Source organism: Chlamydotis macqueenii, chromosome 4 (genome assembly GCF_036417535.1).
Source record: "Chlamydotis macqueenii isolate bChlMac1 chromosome 4, bChlMac1.mat, whole genome shotgun sequence".
NCBI classification, from domain to species: domain Eukaryota; kingdom Metazoa; phylum Chordata; class Aves; order Otidiformes; family Otididae; genus Chlamydotis; species Chlamydotis macqueenii.
In genome coordinates, this window is record NC_141559.1 from 41,183,345 (window position 1) to 41,204,286 (window position 20,942).

The following is a 20,942-nucleotide window of genomic DNA, read 5'->3' on the forward strand; positions in this document are numbered from 1 at the left end:
GGGTGATCCCAAAGCTAAGAGTTAATCTGTCACCACTGTAGAATTTACACGCTAGAATGATGAGCAATTGTTATTGTGACTGTGTTACTGTCAGGGGACAGTCGCTACAGCTCGTTTAGTTGGCACTTCTGTCAAGCCAGCTGAAATGGGGACAAGAAGAGCGCTGTGCAGTCTGAGGTGGGGCTGTGGCACTTCCTAGGGACACGCTCCTTCTGTTGATGCCAGCGGCGTGAGGAAGGATTTCTCATGGAGCCCAAGCAAAAGACTCCAACTTGATATCAATGAGCGATAACACGCTGCAGAAAAGAAAATGTGCTATGGATTGCATCCACTTATAGGCTACACTGAACGTCAAGCATTTCCTAGAATGTACTCGGTCCCTCACAAAGGAAGCCCTATAGACAAAAATGCCACATGTTGTAACGTCCAAATCACGTGTCAGGGAATGTGATGAGCCCTGGCAATCTTTAGTGGTGGTGGATGCTGAAAATGGTGTTTATTGCAGAGGATTAACCAGGGTTTGGAGCAGAGCAAATTCATTGTTTCATTTAAATCCTCAGTCTCATTCTGTGAGGTACTGAGCATTTCTCAAAAAGTGGAGAGCTGCTGCAGCTTTCGCTATCTGCAGTGGTACATGAGAGGAACTCAGGATCTTTTTAGGAAGGGCAACAATCCAGCTTTCGTGCCTAGTTATGATTGTGCTCCTTGAAATAATTGTAAAGGCACTGATAACATCCCTCCTTCTTTGTTCCAGACCTTAAGCCCCTGAGGTTGTATTAAAGGTTGTATTTCTTCTCCATAACATACCCTTTCTTCTACTGTGTAGTAAAAGTTAGCACTGTTTATTTTTCTATGTGAGCTTTTTTAAGCTGTGCAGTAAAAGAAGTGGAGCCTTGTACCAGCCTTGGCAGGGAATACGAGGCTGATTCTGCAGCTTTTACCTGAGGGAGGATCCTCGCTAACTCTGAGCATCCACACTTGATTCCCAGGGCAACAACAGGAATAAAGATATTTTCTCTGAATAAAGCTTGCAGGATCAGGACCTGAAGTATCATCATCTATTGTTAAAAGATGACAGATTCACAGACACACATAAACACAGTTATTTTTTCTTTTTTCATGATGGGCTAACTTGTTATACCTGAACATATCCTTTTCCTACAAGATATTCTGAGTGTCACAGGGTTTATTTTAAAACGTATATAAGTATAAATGGAATATATGCTGTGGCTCATAGGTTTGCAGTCTGTAGAGAGCTCATGCTTCTAGAAGCCTGGTGAGTATGCAGGCAAGGTACCTGAATTATCTAGTGAGCTGCTGTGAAAACAAAAAACATGTTTCTATTCACTTAGTGAGCAAGTTGATGACAAAATAAATCAGGAAAGTGTCAGTAGAGCATCAATAAAGACTCTTTGTACTGAGTAAAGAGGCTTTGTGCTAAGTAAATCGAATACTGCACATACATGCATACATTGCATAATCACGCGTATTGCATGGCCGTGCAGCATTGTGTGAATGCATTTGATCCTGTGTAAGCGTACAAGTCAACTTTAGTTCTAGAATGTCAGCTATGTTTGAAAATGAATTTGTAATATATGTGCAATATTTGAAAAACATGCATGAGAGAAATAGGAAAATTTTAGAAACGTGCTTTAGACTTCCAAAGCAACTGGAACAAATCGTTAGGGAATGAAGCAATTGGAACAAATTGTTAAGGCCTCATCCTTTGCTGGGGTAAATATACATTTTGAGGATGTCTTTAAAAGATCTGATACTACATTGGAAGCCAGAATGACTCCATATGAGCCAGTCTGGCTTCTCAAATAAGCATAAAGTGTTTTGGCAAATCTTGGAAACACAATTAGTCACTTGGAAGATGAGCACGGCCTTCGCTGAGCTCTTCCCAGGGACGTGCTAAATGCCAGAAGCGTGAGGCTGCCTAAAGTTCCTGATCCTGCATTAAGTACTCAAAGAATGTGCTGCCTTCTCTGCAAACTTATGCACCGTGCTACCTGTGCTTCCCTTGTGATTCGTGCCAGAGTTTGGTCTAGCATTTCGCACTTTTGGTTTTTTTGTGGCAGCAATTTCTTTAGACCGATACTTCACCCGTATGAGAGATTAGAGCTCGCAATCGCTGATGGAAAAGAATCCCTTGAATAAGGAGAAGCAAAACCCAGAGATGAAGATATTTGAATATTAACAAACAGTTTTATACTGAGACACCTTGTTCTGTGCAGATAACCCCCCAGTCCCCACCGACTCCAGGTGAGGTTAAGGCAGACAAAGACTTGAATGAGACTGTATCAGTGGTGGGGTGTAGAAGGTGCTATATGAACCTGGGCTGGAAGTGATCAAAATGTTTTGGAGTAGCCTTGATTACCTGAGAAAATACAGTTTTGTCCCTGAGCTTGCCAGAAATTGGCAAAGTTGACAGAAGATGGCAGACAGCAAGGTGAGATAAAGCAAGGAGAAAAAGATTGTGGGAAGCTGATGATGCACCAAGGGAAATCAGAGGATAGTTGATAGTAAAACACAGGTTATTTCTGGGACAAACTAAACAATATTTTGCCTTAATTCAGGTACAGGAGAATGCTGACTGCTCCTGAGAGAGAAGGTAGGCTCTTGCTTTGGATATCTGATGTTCTGTTGAACAACACCCAATGGATGCTGATCTCTTGAGGCTTTTTTTTATTACTATAACTAAGCTCATTTTGAGCATAAGTTTGTATTCTTTAATAGCAGTGAAATATATTTAGAATTGATGAATGCCAAAAGCAGTTCCTCCACCGTTAATGTTCAGGCACTTGTTTAGGCACGCTGCCACTTCTGACTCATTTGTACCATTGATTTTGGTGGTGCAAGACCAGCCCCCGCCATTAGTGCTTCACTTTGAACCTGAAAATGAAACATTCTGACACTTTCAAGATTCCTAGGTTGTTTTTTTTTCCATTTACATGAAAAAAATTGCAGATAAAAATTTATCTCAACTCCTACCTTTTTAAATAAATTATTTAATAAGATGTTTATAGTGGTTATTTTTCAGTGTTTAGTTTTGTGAAGAAATCCTTAAAGTAAGGCTTATTAATTTACTGCTTCCGTGTGTTACAGATACAGGCTCTGAAAATTACTTTTGTATCAAATGGAGGAGAGAGAGGATGGGTGAAAATATGGATTTTGTGACAATAAAATGGTCTGCAAATTTGTGACGTTTTTGTCAGATTGTTCAGGCTAGGGAAAAGGAAACAGAAATCTTGAAAATATCCAAATAATGGCATTTTGGAAACAAAATATTTCATGTTTTTTTTCAAAGCAGCATTTAATTTAGAAGTTTTTTCCAGTATTAATGATTTTATTGTTTATCCTTCTCCCCACAAGCATCTTCAAAAATACTTAAAATAAAAGGAAAATATTTATTTGTAGTTGAGCGAGATATCAGATTTTCTGGAAGATGACATACTTTGGACTTTTCAGTTTTGAACAACAGCAGAATGTTGTAAGCTGGTGAAGCAGGTCTCAGGGGAGGCAGGAGCACACTGTATGAGATGAGCAGCAGCACAGTTGTGACTCGGAGCATTTGCAGGACCCAGTGGGTGTGACTTCAGGCGATTTTACGAGGTGCAACTCAGCTACATTAATCCTTGGACCTGTCACTTTGTCAAAGACCCCACTTGGCATGGTGAGGAAATGGGTTGGGTGGATCAGTCCTGGCACTGAGCCTAAATCAGCTGCTCGACTTCCAAAATTTCTTGTTACCCTGCAGTTCCTGTACTGCCCTCCTGCCAAAGTCACCCAACGCTAGGCTCTCAGTTTCTCACACTCCAGCCCTGCGCCCCAGGATCGGTGTAAGGGCTGGAGCCATTTCCTCCTGCAAAAACATCATTAAAGGGTGACTAAAAGAGAAGTGAAAATCGTGCCTCTACTGTATATTGATGAGTGGGTAAATCCAAAATGTGTCTGCTAATACGGGAACCGTACATACCTATGGCACTGGCCATGTGAGCTAATTCTTGCTGTGACAAGAAATTGTGATAAGTAAACCCAAAAAATTCACAGTAAAAAAAAAATTATTACTTGTAATGTTCATATTTCACTGTTGCATAAAAGCCCATTTTAACATTTTTTGAAAATGATTGTCAGCCATTCCAGAGAACCGTGAGCAAGCACAGGTTTTTGAAAAAGAGAGGCAGCAGCAGCAAGAAGAAGCAAAGGTGTAGGAGGCTGCTGTGATTTCGGCCCAGCATGGGCAGGAATCTGCTGTGCCACCTGAGGGGGAGACCGTGCGATGTCACCTGTGGGCCTGGTGGGCTGCCCAGCTTTTGATGGGCGAACACAGGGCTTGGGTCAGTGGCAGGGCGTTTTAGCAGTGGTGATGTTAGAAAGCACGCAGCTTGTCTCTTGGTTACGGTGATGTCATCAGATGCAGCCATTCTAATTTTATCGCTTACAGTTAATTGCAGTTGATTTTGTAAAGCTTCTTTTCCTCGCGCTTGGAATTTGCAAGTAAAGATCTTGTGAGGTCTCTGATGAGCCCTGTTAATATTTCTCAATTTGGCAGCGCACTAATACAAATCATATATGGGAAGAGCTTGTTGTTAAATCTAGATGTTAGAGAGCAAACGTAATTTTTGCATGCTTGAGGTTTAAGCAAACGCCAGTTTTTATCAATGACCGCTTGTTTAGTGTTCACTTTCTGAAGGGAGCTGTTGAAGGATGCGGGGCTGGTCGCTGGTAAATGCGGGTGCACTGGGTTCGTATCCATCCGGCTGCATTGCATAGAGATAGGGGCTGTAAATGGGAGGATATAAGCAAGACACTTTGTATCAGGAGCGTGGCAGACACTGTGCTGACCACATTACGCTGTCACATTTTTCTGTCAGCGTCTCTCCTCCTCTTGCGGCTTAATGTTTGTAATCCTCTTTAAAGGTGAGCCGCGCTCTGGGCAGCCGGGTAACACGAGCACCCGCGGCACCGAACCGAGAGCACGAGCAGGGAGGCTGCGGGTGTCTCTGCAGGGATGTCTAAAATAAAATGCAGAATAAAACGTAGTTAAACCTGTAATTCACGTGGCCACCTGCATTTGGATTTTTCTTTCCTTTGTGCATCAGGGAACAGATTTTTTTCTTTCAAAACTTGTGAGGATGTTCTGGCTTTCCCATCAAACACCGCAGGGGACAGGCTACCGACTTGCCTCCTGGGACTGCAAATCTGGGGCTTACTGTACCTCCCTCACTCTGCAGAAAGCCTGTAATTAACTTGCCAGTGAAATCCCTTCTGGGCTGTGGTGCTACTTAGAGTAGTCCCCCTGGATCTCCCAGCCAGAATTTGGCCTGGGATAGTCTCTGGCAGCACGATTTTAATGGTGCCTGCGCATTCAGAGTGGGATGTCCAGCGTCCTTCGCAGATTCTGTAGGTTGCACGGGTCTCGAGAGGGCTGTAGAATTTGCTGGCAATAAGATGGCTGGCTGTATGTGCTGAGTGAGTTTCTTAAAAGCATCTGTTTTGTTTTTAAGAGCCTTGAGTAACTTCATATTTTTTTTTTTAGAGTGTACGTGGTAACTTAGGTTTTCTGAAAATAGATTTTTCTTCCTTCATATTTTCTTTCTTAAATAAGTAATATTTCTGAATTCATCCTACCTTCCTATCTCAGTTTTAATGCTCAGCTAAAAAGAGAGGTGTGGAATACCAAGAGAAAAATGGCACTCAAAACTGGTGAAAGTCAAGGAGATATAGGCACATGTATAGATCACATTTGCAGCTAGTTGTTAATGCATTCACGTTCCTATTGAAGACAGTGGAAATTCACAGTAAGTGCGGATAGGCAGCTGTGCTAGGCAGTCTCTGCAGTGTTTCCTAGAGATACAAAACCCCTACTCCACATTGCTTCACTGGCTGAGGTATTCAAAGACTTCTCTTTTTTGTTAGATCATTTTTAAAAGGGTTAAGAGAAGCTCTGTGCTACCTGCAAAAACACTATAGATCCCAGCTACTGCATCTCAGAAGTTTCTCTTTTATTTGCTGCAATAACACAAAGGACAACCAAGCTGTAGTAAGAAGGGCTGTAATCGTTAAGAACACACATAACTCTACAGAAGGCAGTTGTTTTATTTTTTCAGGCTTAAAATTAGGCTGAGTATGCAGAGCATTCAGAGTTTATCGGTCTGACCCAGGCTGGTTTTGACAATCCCACTCCTTTTGAAAGAGTCAATTACTTTAATTTCTTTTAAAGAGAAGAGTTGTCATCACCTCCCACATCTGCAGAATACCTTAATAGTTTCCAAAGAAAACAGGAGGTGTTTTGTTGCTGGTTGAGATTAAAGGGATGTTTTATTATGATGACATTAACGAAAACTCCAGAGAATTAATGAGAAGTATGTAAAGCACAGCGATTTCCTAAGATTTCGTGAAACATTTTGTTAAAGATCATAAATTGTAATCATGTGATTTGTGAAAGAATGACCTTTCTGTTATATTCATTCCTAATTTAATTTGTTTGGGAGAAACTGTTTTTCTATAATTCAGTGATCAGTATCTCAAGCCTTTAAATTACACAGAGGGTGAAAATTGCAAGACAGGTCTTCCTGTTTCATAGTGAATACAAATTTTTTTTGTTGTAACAATGGATTTGCTTCTAGGCTCAGCCAGTAATTTAGTCTTAAAACTAATTTAGAATTAATTCTGCATTTATTCCACCAAATTTTTGTTTTCAAATGTGGTGCTCCATGCTGTAATCTCTCTTTGCTGATTAGCAGGTAGGCCTCTTGGTTGGGCTGCAGTGCCCTCTGAAAACGTCTGTTTTCTCTACTGACTTTAAGAGGAGCTGACATGAGGCAGGCTTCAAACTTAGGAACACGTGCAAGAGCTTGTGGTTAAGACCCAGATGAATCCCAGCCTTCGTGTGTCATCATCTAATATACCTTGTTGTGCTTTATACGTTTGCTTTGTGAAGCATACTATTTATGAACCCTGTCTGATCTTTTCTCAGCAGATTGATTTATATTGTTAAATTTTCATACCTATTTATTAATGTCCTTTTAAAAAAATAAAGTCCTACGTCACGTCTCTTTTTGGCCTATGTTTTCTTTTTAAACAAAAATCTCATGCATGTATTATGACTCTTGTTTATTTTTTTCCCATGAAGTTGGGAAGTAAACTGGAAAGATTTGTAGCTGAATTCTCTTAAAATGTTGTGGAATCAAGGAAAAGTGAAATCTGCAGTGTATACTTTAAGGCTTTTGGGTCAGTTAATTAAAATAATGGATAGAATCAGGAGCAGTGGGGTGAAAGGTGTGTACTTCATATACTTCATTTTGGAGTAAGTCACAAATCAAAAGCCAGGGTTCAGTGAATTCAGTGGGATCAGACTGTTATGTTGGAAGCTTACTTGTGTGCTGAAGCTAAATGAAGACATCAAGGGTCTTTGTAGTTAAAAGGTTGAAAAAAAAATAGCCCATATCAGTAAAATGGTAGCAGAGTAGGGAGGTTTGATTTGCAGTGTGACAGGAAACCGAGCTCTTTTGTCTGCCATAGATCTACATGAGTTACTTCAGGTTTAAGGTTGAAAGCTGGCTTTGGATGGGGAGTGGGCTAGGAGCTCTGCAGAACAACAGTGCTGGAGAAAGCTGCTTGACTTGCTGGGATTTGTGATTTTGGAATCCAAGTTCTGCCATATTATGAAGAAATGATGGTATGTACTGTGACGTGATAGCTGCTCTGTGGCACTGAAGTTGTCACCGTGCTTACTTCTTTCAGGTGCAGCATTGGGGATGGGGACACTAGACTGAAAGTGGAGTCTTGGTCCATAGTGCCCTTCCCTTTGGAGCAGAGGTTTCTTGCAGTGCGCTAATGTCATACTAGCTTAATCAACACCGGCCACATCTTCTCATGACAGCAGCAGGTAACAGGGTGATTGTCAGAGAGGTTTAGTTCAGTATGAATGCATATGTTGGAAATGTGTCTGTGTAGCTACAATGGCCAGGTAAGAGAGAATCTTAAATCATAAACCCGTGGTTGGCAGTTCGAAGACAGTAACACTTGTTTTTAATTAATTCTTTTAACAAAGTGAGACATTTGTAAATGTATAAGCTAGCAGCTGCTTCCTGGTAGTTGTTCATATTGAATTATGGGCAGAACCTGACATCCGTGTTTACTCACAAATTAAGTCGCATGGAGCGAGCTGAGATAGTTGTTCTTTGTACAGAGTTGTTCATGACCATAGAGTGTGCACTGCCTGATTTACAACCAAAGATGGATACTGCTCTGGCTGCAGAGCCTGCCTACAGTGAGAACAGCCATTGTGTGCCGTTCTGAATGCTTATCCTTAGGTGTGGATCTGCCTTAAAGCCAAGGGGAAGGAGTTGTTTGGTCAGGTGGGACGTCCGACTGGCCAAGGTTTGATGAGCTGTTTTCTTGGCAAAGGCATCCTTGCTGCTATACCAATCTCATGAGCCATTAGATGTTTTGCTATTGAGAAAGTGTGAGGTTTCTAGCTGCAAGACATGTCATTTAGATGTTCTTTTCCCGGTGTGTCCCTCAAAAGTAAAGGGAGCCCATGGTGTGATTGTCTACACATTGCTGTCCTTCACTTTATGAAGAGTGTACTCCTTGCACATTTATCATGCAAAATGAACCATTTTTTTTTTCCTAGACTAAACTGAAGGTTTTGTAGTTTTGGCTGGCTCTGCATTTTGGCTTGTTCTACAAAAGCACTGTTTTAGACCTATGAACAAAATTGGGGTGAGTCTACGACCTAAATATACACTTTTTACACATGTGAAAGATTGTTGCTTCAAAGGGATCTTTGTGGCTGTGGCAAGCTGACTCTCTGTGCTAGATTTTCAACTGATATAAACTAGATAGGGGTTTAATTTCTCCTCCCGTCCAGCTGCTGAGCATCCACAGATCAAACTGAAGTCACTGGGAGCTATACATCTGAGTAAGCAGGAGGCTTGTAAATCCTAATGCTCAAGCCAGCTTGTGTGTTTGCCCTTAAAAAAGAGGGTGAAATGTGACTTCAATTTTGTCATACTCTGCAGTAAAAGAATGAGTGATCAAAGTTTATGCCTTACTGAATGAAATGTCTTCTTTCTTATTGGTGACATCAGTACATAGTGAGACAGAGAGAAGAAAAAAACTGTGGGGTTGGGAGCCGGGCTATTGTGTTTAAACTTTAAACATTGTCGTTGTAGGAAATTGTTTCACAGAGAGGAAAAGTGGTTTTGTGATGAAGGATGTCTGGTTTCTTTCCTGGCTCTGCCACATATTTTTCATCTTTTCAGTTAAGAACATCCTCTCCCTGTGCCTCAGGTTCTCACCTACCATGCTGCGGGTCAGCGTGTGGCTCTGCCGTGTACCCGATATATATATACACTTGGTAGATGGCATGTGATTCAGCATTTGATCTACCTTTATGTGGTTCCTACCTGCTTCCTGCCAGATTTTTCCTAGCAGCATGTAGCCCCAATATTTGTGCCGACTCAACTATGCTAATGGACATAAGGTGAGGAGGAGTCAAGATTTTCTTTCTCTGTTTACTTGCTGCAGATATAAATTCTTTTTTTTTTTTGTTGTTGTTGTTCAAAAATCTACCTTGATAGCAGAGGAGTATGAAGAAGGTATGAATCCTCCCTTTTCTTACAGTGCTGGTAGGTAGAGTCACAATAAAGACATCTATATTTGCAAGGTTTCCATGTGTTACAGTTAGGGGAAAAAATCCGTAGTGGAAATCTTATAGTACAAGTCTTTAGTGGAAAAGTCTGTAAATAAACAGAAACAGAGGAGCATCTGTTCCTTGATACTCCATGGAGCGGCTGATAAAAATAAATTCTATGTAATAATGGTAGCCAATACAAAGTGAAAAAGTACCTGACAACAGAAGACCCCCTAAATAGAGAAGTTTAAGAGCTAACAAGCTCATCTGACTTGAAAATTGAAGAATTGTCGGAAATAGATGTTGCCATGGAGACAGAGAGGATTAGCAGCCTGAGACTGATTTCATTGGTCTGCTGCTAGCACAAGTTGCTTGTTTGAGTAGCATTAATGTGTTGTCTCATGCTGCTTTATATGCTGAAACCATCTGGCATGAGTGGTGTTTAAAGGTGCCGTTCTGCTATGGAAAGAGTCGGCCAACATGGTTTGATTTATGCTTGTAAGATGAGTTGCAAGAGTTAAGAGGTCTTTGAAAAGCTGCCTTGTGCACTGAAAATGTTCTGAAAAGTCACAGCCCGTAGGGAGATGAAGTGGGGCTTTGGGAAGCGGCACTGGGAATTTCAGAATTTGTTTTATACTCAGTCAGCACACATTTAAAGTATTCACTGCACAAACATGCACTTTTGCATGTTTCTTCAGGTGTGTATGTGGGGGCAACCGCCTTTCTCTCTTCAAAAATACGCCATGACACTGTACATTGCGAAGCTGCTTGGGAGCCACGGCTCCATCACCTTGGACAAGCAGGAGCTCATATTGCTCATCGTATTGTGTATTAAGGAAAAGTACAGTACCAAGTTAAATGAAAAAAATAAAGTCTAACCAAACAGAGCCCCTTTAGCTTACCACAGAGACCATGCTTTCAAGAAGAAATCTATTTCAGTTTTCTTTTAGTTTGACTATATGCTATTGAAAACGTATTTTGTAGCAAAGTATTTGATAAGAAAGACAGTTTGTAGAGACTAAGATAAACCTTATCTTTGATCTATTTATAGCTGTGAGTCTTCATCTGCTTTCCTTAATACCACTTTGGAGTGGGAGTTATCTTCCAAAGGAGCTTATATGACAGTGCTGGCATTCCTCAGGCACTTGTAAATTTTCACTATTTTTTTTCTTTGATAATTATTTAATTATTTGATGCTTAATTATTCCCCAGAATTTTTCCCCAGGCAGAGGTGAATGGTTAAAGAGTAACCAAATAATAGCCAGAAAATGTTTCTATCTGAGCTGATGACTTCCCGTATAGAGGTCTGTCCGTGGCCTGGGCATCATAGCAAAAGTGGCTGGAGGGAAAACTTGCTGAAGACTTTGTTCCCCTGGACAGACTTAAAACCTAACTGAATTTGAAGGTAAATCTTGATAATAAACACTATGAAAACATAGGAATGGAAGCATTTTTACATTCTCAGGCTACTGATGGTCTGAAGTTACTGACAGAAAGCATCGTAACGGTGTTCTGCAGCTGTGTAACACTTGACCACAGATATTGATGGGATAGTCATTGGATACTGGTGGTGTACTGTGTAGTACAATAACAAAATGAAACACGAACTTGGGGTCTGTTTCACAAATCTTTAGGTTTTAAGCTTTTATTCTGGAGCTCTGACTTTGATGCCAAAATAAATTCTTCGTATAATTTCACTTCAAATGCAAGACCCAAGAAATACATAGCTGTAGATGTCCTACCTCCTTTAAATAGCTTTAGAATGATTATATTTGATGCTTAATGTTTTCACAGCTTTGTTCTGTTTTAACTCTGTCAAAATGAATATAAGGCACATGAAGAAAGCCAAATAACTTATCTGCCCAGCTCAGTCCCAATCCCAGTTCCTTGTTTGCAAGTCACATTGCTCCCTGTTGTTTCTGTTTTTTTTTTTTTTCCTTTTTTTCTTTTTTCCTTTAAGCCAGTCATCCAGTTCTCTGTGATGCCAAGCTTGGGTGCAGTTTTGGAGAGCCGTTCACCCCAAGATTTGCTTTGATGTGGTACAAACAGGACCACCGCAGGACTGCTTGCTGCTGTTAACCCTGAGCAGTGTTATCTCATCATGTCTTACAGCATCACATACATCTACCTCCTCTCACAGCACACCCAGGGTGTGCCACACACTCTCACAGTGTTGTGCAAAAATCAACCTGAGAGGTTGTGACACAGCCCTTACATGATTGCAGGCACTTTGAACTGGATAAACCCACAAGTAACTACTTCTTAAAGACACCCTGTGGGGTCCATCATGGCTTTGTCCAACCACAGGGATGACTAGAAGGGTCTAGCCCTGAGGAGTGAGGCTGTAAGCCACCTACGCCACTTGGCACCAGGAGTCTCCTGGGTGCCCTTAGCAACATAGGCATAGCCATAATTTTTGGTTTCCAGTTTTATAATCAGAAGCTATAGCTTCTTGAATATTATTTATGCTTGAAAGCTTAATTTCTGGAGCCATCTATTTTGGCCAGATGTTACTTTATGCCTTCGCAGTATTTGATTTGTTTCGGTTCTCCAGATACTGAAATTTGAAATAGCAATATTTATAGTCTGGGAATGAACTTTTTTTTTCTTCATTCCAAGGACAGTATGCTACTTCCATTCTTGCTGCATTTCCATAGCACTTAAATGAGCCTACTGCAGCTGATTAAACTCTTCACAGGTTATTTTAGTATGAGGAAAGATGATCAAATTGAGAAACAATACCATCTGAAATAGAGTTGCAAAGTCTGATGACTTGGACCGTCTGAAACAGAAATAGTTGCAACTAGGCTTTTTTGTCTGGAGTGTCCAGTTTAATTCTTTAAATTTATTGTTAATGTGAAGTGGAATGAACATAAATCAAATTATCATATATTTTGTGATCTATTTTACTGGTAACCCTGAAAATTAATGATGCAGAAATGTGTGTTTGACATAATAAGCCATAAATGGCTAATGACAGTGCCATTGCATTGTAGATCCAATAGATCTATTTTAACAATACATTTTCTATACACTGGTTTACTTTAATTAATGTAATTCTATATTATGGGGGAAATTTCAGAAACCTGTAGTTAGAAGCAGCTGCCTCATCAGAAGGTGAAATGTCTCCTATGCCAAGAATCAATAAAAGGCTCCAGAAATGCTCTGCTTACATATAAATAGAGCTGCCGTTAGATTTATGCTTCCTAAACTTTGTCCCAGGTAAATCACACCTTTGGATAGCATTCCAGCGCTATTCTGGTAATCCCAGTGAAATCGCTATATAAGGTCACTCTGGAGTGCTTAGGTATTACTCTAAGACTTGACAAAGATTTAGTGCCCGTCTATAGCTCTGGCTTCCTTTACAGCTTTGAGAAGGGCACTTGTTCTGCCTGAACCTCAGTTTACCCTCTGGGTCCCTGGAGCAATGGTGCTTGCACAGCTCATGGGAATCTAAATAAAAATGTGTGAATTTGACATGGCAATAGAGTCTCCTGTTGCAGGTCCTGCTTAAGGGTTCTGTAGTGTCTTCTCCAATGGCTAGTGGCATTGTCTTCTGCTCTTATTCATCCACTATGTAAGCACTGGCTAGCACAGAGCATGGTGTTTCTGTAAGCTGCTTGTTCACTTCGTAGCAAAATTTACTTTAAATTGCTTGAAATGTGTGTCACAGATCTTATGTTTTTCTTCCATCTTAAAGTAGATTGGTGTGAAGCAGAACCTTGAGCGTCATTCTACTAACCAGAGTTAGGAAGAGAGCCATATTTTGCTCAGGACAGGTGAGCATCCAGAGCTGAACAACTTACAAATTGCTCATTGCTGGTGCCTGTCCTCTGGCAGCACTTCCCAGGCTATTTCTGTTAACATTAATTGCATGGACATTGAATTAGAGAGACCTCACCCTATTGCTGGTATAAAAAATGTAGGATGAAACCTTTAGGAGCTTCAAGCTCTAATTTAATCTCGTGACATCCTGAAGGCTGTGAATGGCTTTTTTTTTTTTTTTTTTTTTTTGATACAGGGTTTCATTTAAAACACTTTCCTCTTTCCATTTGTCATCCTACTTTTTTTTTTTTTCACTATCTTTTTTTTTCCTAAAGGTTTGGTGGTTTTTGTGTTTTTTTTTTTTTTTTTTTTGTCACTGCAGTTGTCTTTAATAGCAGCCTGTCACAATACAGCAAAAGTAACATAGAGGAGAGGAAACAGAAGAGACTGCAGAAAATGTGGTTTTGCTGCAGATTCTGTAGGCTTCCAATTTTCTCCAGCCTTTCTGCAGTTTGTGTCAAGATTGTACTATCCAGAAGGAAGCTGTAGCTGTAATTTACAACAAGAACATGGCACATTAGTCAGCAATCTGCTTTTAACATTGTGGTTTAGAGCAGAACTTGCCCTTTCTGTAGGAGGATCTCCAGCAGAATCTTGGGAAAATTGAAGCAGCTGCGGCTGTAAAAGGAAATGCGCATTAAAAATGCCAGGAATGGCAGGAATCCTCCTCTGCCATTTAACACTCTGTCATTAAATGCCCTGTCGTTAAACACCCCTTTCAAAGCTTTGAATGGAGAAAGAAATCACATTTATATTTAGATATATGAAGGGAATAGACAAGTCATGACGTGAGTGGTTCAGCTGATGATGAGATGGTTGCTGCAGTCTGTAATACGCTGGGATCTGTTGTTGCCGTTAGCGCCTGAATAGAAACCTTCGAGAGAAAGAGCACAGGTGTACAAGAGGCAGTAAGTGTACAGGGCCTTACCTAGCATATACCAGGGAAGCGAGGAAACAAAATATTGTGATGATTTCACCATTAGTATTTATACAGAAAAATACTGATTTGGTTATTGAGATTTTCCTGTGTAGAGTCATCAGAAGAGTGGATCAAACTCTTAATTGCTGTAGGTGAGGAATAAGTTGATTTCAGTGCAGTCATCCTGCTTTTCTGTTGCTTTCCTTTTGGTTGCCCTTGTGTTGCTCTCTGTTGTTTAAAAATACATTGAAATTAATGCAGCCTAATTTCTCTTTGTGTTTACTTGGCAAGTTGGGTAGCACATGTTTAATTTTTCAAACAGTGCATCAGAAGTGCATCGAGTGTATTTCAAGAAGTTTATGCTCAGTGTTATTTCTTCCAGCTTTCCCATTAACTGGTTTACAGTGATGAATGCATCTTCCAGGAAAGCAGTCAAAATTAAATAGCATGAAAAATCTATATGGGTTTCAGTTCTGCACACAATGAAGTCCATTGAAGCTTTCAAGGGATCCAGAATTTAACGTGTGACCTACGCTGCTGAGTGCTGTGGAGGGCAGACGAGAGGGTGGGCTGTATGTGACTTCACAAACCATTATTAATAATATGAAATAACTTCTAATAGCTTAAAATAATATGCGACTGCATGTGCATATTAATGTGTACGTGTACGTTTTACATAAAAAAATCTTCCAAAAGGTCCTTGTAGAAAGGAAAAATAAGATCTCTCAACTGTTGGCTGTGCAGAGGATCTGTTTCTTGGGAGCTGTAGCAGAAGCTTAGCAATGTGGAAGTGAAGGTGCACAGGTCGGTGGGGTAATTGGCAAGCTGATCTTTAAAGTTCATTGAATATTCAAGAGTAGAAAGTAAATGTAGAGATTGGAAAAATTTACACTTGTCCTTACCTTAGCTAGGATTTCACGTTAAAAGCTAGATACTTGGTAAACTTTCCAGCCATATTCATGCTGCAGTTACCTTTTCATAAAGGGATGACTTGAAAATATGAAAAGAAGGATGGTAAATGTTCTATTTTAACATGATTAAAATAGCTCTGACAGCATTCATCGGCCACAGTAGTGAAGTCTCATAGAGACTGCTGAATTATTATGGGCAGGACAGGCCAAGAAGCAGCCAGTGGTTTTGACATTTTGCTAATTCATCTGTTTGATAAGCGAATGAATCCGAGATCATCTGAAGATAACATAGAGATACAAATTAACACACAATTGTACTTGATCTTGTGTTGTAAGTCATTTTGTATCATTAACAGTGTGCACAGATAACAACGGATACGATACATGAAGCTTGTGCTCTTCCCTTGTTTTTAGTCAGTAGCATAGCAAATTTGTGATGTTCTGATGTTATTAGCAAAGCTTTAGTGGTCTTCAGTGTGTGCAAAATTGATATTCTGATTGCTGTTGTTTTTTTTTTTTTTTTTTTCCTGTTTGCTTGGCTATCCCTAGAAGCAATTATAATTTCAGACTACTTCAAGAAAGTCTGTCTTACTAAGCTCTTAGGGGAATTAAAGAAAACAAACACCAAAACCAAACAAGCAAGAAATCCTTTTCACAGCTACTTTTAATTTTCAAAGTCTTACAAAATGAAAGTGTATTTTTTGGACTTTGACATGTCAAAAATCACAAGTGTTGTCTCTTTATTTTCATTACTTGATTTCCTGGATTGGTCAAGACTCTATCTTGGGAGTGGTCATCATTCTCCAGTGACAAGGTTTCACCTTTAAGAAAAAGATTTTTTTTTTCCTTAATATATTTTGATTAAATAAGTTTTAATAAAAATGAGTAAGCATGGAAAATTGCCCAACTATTAATCAGATTTTTAAGCATGAAGGTGTAGTTGAAATTCAAGTCCTGGTTTGCCGTTCTTGGTGCGTGTGTGGCATCAGAATTCTCCAGCTTTTTAAGTCTATTCGCAAGTGATTTCCTGGCGTCTGTGGACCCATCTTTCAAATCTTCAGGCATTCTTATATGTTGTAGTAAAAGATCTTTTGAACTTTGTGGCAACTCAGTAAACACATTACAGTGTATTCAGGGGAGGTTTCTCAGGTCAGCCTGCTTGCAAGAGCAAGGCCAGTGTCTGTAACACTGCAGACACAGTGGTCCTGTCTCACCAGAGGATCGAGGCAAACGACAATACCGTTCATGGGTTACAGAATGAAAGATATCCCCAGAAAACAGAATTTCAAATGTTCACGTTGGGCTCAAAAGCCTTTCAGATCTACTAAGCCTAAACTGTGTTCAAGTCAAGAGCTTGCTTTGTTTGCAGTTCAGTAATTTCAAAGGGGAAAAACATAAATAACTTTAGAAGGAAGTGGTCTTAGAGAATGGGAACAAAAATATCAAAGGTAACTTTCTAAAACTTTCTCATGTATTGAAGGGGTAAGAACAGATAGGTTAGAGGCATATGCTGCATCTTGAATAACTGTTTTATTTATTTCTCTACAAATAGAGAAAAGAAATAAAAGAATCCACCGAATGTTAAAGCCTGTGAAAGCTCTTTAGATAAAAAGGAACAAAATTCTCTCAAGAGTGTTAGTGTGTTGCTATGTGAACAATTATAATGCAGTAGCAGAAAATGTTTACTGAGTGCCCACTATTCTAGGAAGGATTTTCTGTAGGCTATATCAAAAGAGAAAGAAGTGTTTTGATGTCAGTTAAAAAGATCTTTCCGTGTTGTGAGATTTGTTCAGTAGTGTTTGCTCTGAAGGATCATGGCAAGCCTATTTACCAAGACTCAAACAGACTCTTAAGTTGCTGAAGAGTTAAGACGACATTCAAGGACAATTTCATTGTTTTAAATTATTTGATATTTGGGTAACATGTATGTGCGAAGGACAAATTTATTCAGAAGAGACATGCACAGACCCATCCCTTTGTAGGGTGTCTACCAAATAACTAAAAGTGTAGTTGTACCAGAAAGGACACCTGTACTTTGTTTTGTCAAGTGACTGAATCCAATGATGTTGATGAAATGATGTTAATAGAGGTTTTCCTCTTTGTTAATAGAGTTTTTCCTGAGGGTGTTTTGAGCTGACTGGAATTGTTGGGTGCTTATTTGTAGTGCTACCCTGTGCTTAAACCTGCATCTTAATCGCTGTTGTCACCCACTTAGGTAGGTGAAACTTGTGCATGCTGCTGTCACACCTCTATTCACAAGGTTTCCTCGTGCAGTGTGCTTATTGAAGTTGAAATACAGAGAGAGGACGAGGATAAACAACCCATTCATTAAGGAAGTGTCACAGAATTTGTAACAAGGACAGATATGAATTTATTATGTTTCCTGATAATCTGGAGGTTGGCATCCTTGGAAAGAGATGATCGTTAGCAATGTGAAACATTCATTCCCAGTGGGATTGGAGGTATTGTAATATCCAAGTGTTCTGTGAAAAGGGCAAGGAGAGAAATCTTCGTCAAAATTTCTTGCTTTGCCAATGCTGATGTTATTGTTAATAGGTTTTTCTTGATATTTTTGTGTGAAATAATGTTGCTAGCTGATACCACAAAGATGATGTTGAATGTTCTCATTGTCTTGTTGATGCCACTATGTTACTAAACTTCTTAAAATGGCTTTTTTTTTCACATTTTCCTAATAATTAAAATAAATATAATTTAATAAAGTAGTAAAATTGAATATAATTATACTTATTATGATTTAGTTAATGTTTTCTTTCTTCAAAGAAAATGTTGGAAATTAGTATAAAACTTAACTATAATTTTCAAAGTTCTTCTTTATTCCTTCCTTCTTTACATTGTTATTATGGGGTTTGTTTTTTTTTTAAATTCAGAACTCGGGAAGGAAATTCCTGACCTTTGGATTTCTCCTATGTGAGTGCTGAACTGCATTTGACATGGCAACTAATAAAGTTGTCATAATGTCTTGGCTATGGTTTCAAATCTGTGTCTCTGTGGGATTTCCTCAGGAACCGGGAATTATAAGTAGTGTTTGTAGATACACTCTATGGAATTGCATTTCACTGATAAGTGGAATGCAAACAATGAATTAAGAATTGTTTTTAGTTAATTAATAAGCATTAGCATTTTTAGAATGATCAGAAGATAAATAACTGGGCAAAACTCTTTATAATTCTAGTAAAAGTGAAATCACAGTAAATAAGATTTTTTAAATTAATTTGACTTTTGAGAATGATCTATAATTTAAACATAATTTTGGCCCATATTGTGGACCAAAATGGCACTGTTAAGGATACTTTTTCCTTAATTCAGGTTTATTCTAATTATAAAAAAAGTGGATGTGTTGTGCCTAGGTAGTAAAGTCAACACAACAGTGGAAAAAATAGCTGGATTTTGTACAAATAATTACGCACTGCACAGCTACTAAGTGGTTGCAAGATTTTTTTTCAGGAGTAAGAATACTGTGATGATGGATATAATGTTAAAAGGAAGAGGGGAAGGTTAAAAATGGTTCATAAAGAGCAGTGTGCAATTTTAAAGCACTAAGCCTGCAGAGGTAGCAGCTAGAATAATTTCACCTTTTGACACGTAAACTGGGACAATGCATGGCCCATCATTGTCCCAATGCACGTGATGTTCCGTTAGTTTCTAGTGCTTGAAAAAAAAACCCCAACGTTGTGGTCCTCTGGTAGGCTAAGCTCTCGTTTTCCTTTGCCACTTGCCAAAGCTGTAAAGAGAATAAATGAAAGTGTATTAGTTTGGCAGTGATGCGGGAGACTTAGCTGCTGCTGCCTTGGGTGTCCGACAGATTTCCAGTGAATAATAGATGGTAATTACTGTGCTGAATGGACAGAAAGCAAAGGGTAAGGATTAGGATTAAGCAGTGGCGAGGTCACATATGGAAACTACTTTTCAGTGTGGGATACCTCATCAGAGAGAAAGTAATGAACTGTAAACCTAGTAGTGAGGAGATCATTTATAAGAAAAAGGGGAAAACATGAAACAAGAAAATAGTCATGTAAAAAAAGACAGGAAAAACATCTAATAATATTCAAGTTAAGAAATTAAATTATGAAAACAATTATAAGTGCATTTCCAGAAGTGTTCCCTCCCCATTTGTTCTTAGGTCAGTACCTGTTGGTCTGCACTCTTGCGGCCCAGAAGGCCAACCGCATCCTGGGCTGCATCAAGAGGAGTGTGGCCAGCAGGTGAAGGAAGGTGATTCTGCCCCCTCTACTCTGCCCTGGTGAGACCCCACCTGGAGTACTGTGTCCATTTCTGGAACCCCCAACATAAGAAGGACATGGACCAGTTGGAGAAGGTCCAGAGGAGGGCCACGAAGATGATAAAAGGGCTGGAGCACCTCTCTTATGAGGACAGGCTGAGAGAGTTGGGGCTGTTCAGCCTGGAGAAGAGAAGGCTCTGGGGAGACCTCATAGCAGTCTTCCAGTACCTCAAAGGGGCCTACAAGAAAGATGGGGAGAGGCTGTTCAGCAGGGCCTGTTGTGATAGGACGAGAGGTAATAGTTTTAAAATAGAGGGAGGTAGATTTAGATTGGATATTAGGAAAAAATTCTTTACAATGCGAGTTGTAGAACACTGGAACAGGTTGCCCAGAGAGGTGGTGGAAGCCCCATCCCTGGAAACATTCAAGGCCAGGTTGGATGAGGCTCTGAGCAACCTGATCTAGTGGGGGATGTCCCTGCTTCTTGCAGGGGAGTTGGACTAGATGACCTTTGAAGGTCCCTTCCAACCCTAATCATTCTATGATTCTATGATTCTTTGGTCTGTGGCATTAGAAGCCAATGAAGACTGTGTTTTTTCCCCTCTCCTCTTTTTTTTCCTTCTGATTACCAGCGTAACAATTCTTTGCAATTTTAGATGAATAGAAAACAGCAGGATGCTCTGGGTGGTGTGATCTCACGGGGGAATGAAGATGGAGAGCTGGTGCTGTGGTCACGAAGTTATAGCAAAGTCATAGAAGCACTAACTTTGTGGCCTGGTGCTGCCTGTTGCCATGTCTGAGCGGTCTGACTGGAGCGGCCAGCATCCCATCTCCAGGAATGTGCAGCGCTGAGGCACCACTCATCTGAAGGCCATGTGCCCAGGTTGCTGAGTGCCTGGCACCTCTATTTCTCTGGCTCCAGAAGAGAGCACTGCTTGAGCGCAGGCTGCTGGGTTTGTACCTTCTACTGGTCGTCCTCCGTCTTTTTGGGGTCCCATGCAGTGTAACTTCCTTCTTCCTCCCCCTTTACTTCAGAGGACCTTCAGTTTCTTCAAAGTATTTCTTTGCTGCTTTCAAATCATCAGCTTGAATCATAGAGTAGCCTTCTGGGTAAGTGGCTGAATTTCAAAGTGCTGTTTTCCAGCTGCTGCAATTGTTCGCTTACAAGCCTTGCAGCAGAATTGAACTCAGGCCTTTTGGAGGCTGACATGGTATGTTATTTCTTATTTCATCTTATTGTCTGCCTGGGGTAGCTTATTCTGATCTTGTATTCTTCTCTATAATTGCCTTGATTAATCGACCTCTTACGGCAGCTTAGCTTAACTCTCCCCGAAGTCTGCAATAACTTCTGAGATATTTTGACTTTATCCATCAAGTCCAGTGTGATTAACTTCTGCACTG

At 40.0% G+C, this 20,942-nt stretch overlaps 1 protein-coding gene across 1 annotated transcript in view; it reads left to right on the forward strand.

Moving 5' to 3' along the window:
* Window positions 1-20,942, forward strand: part of CPE (carboxypeptidase E) — a 58,657-nt gene that overhangs the window by 889 nt on the left and 36,826 nt on the right. The gene's annotated exons all lie outside the window — the stretch shown is intronic.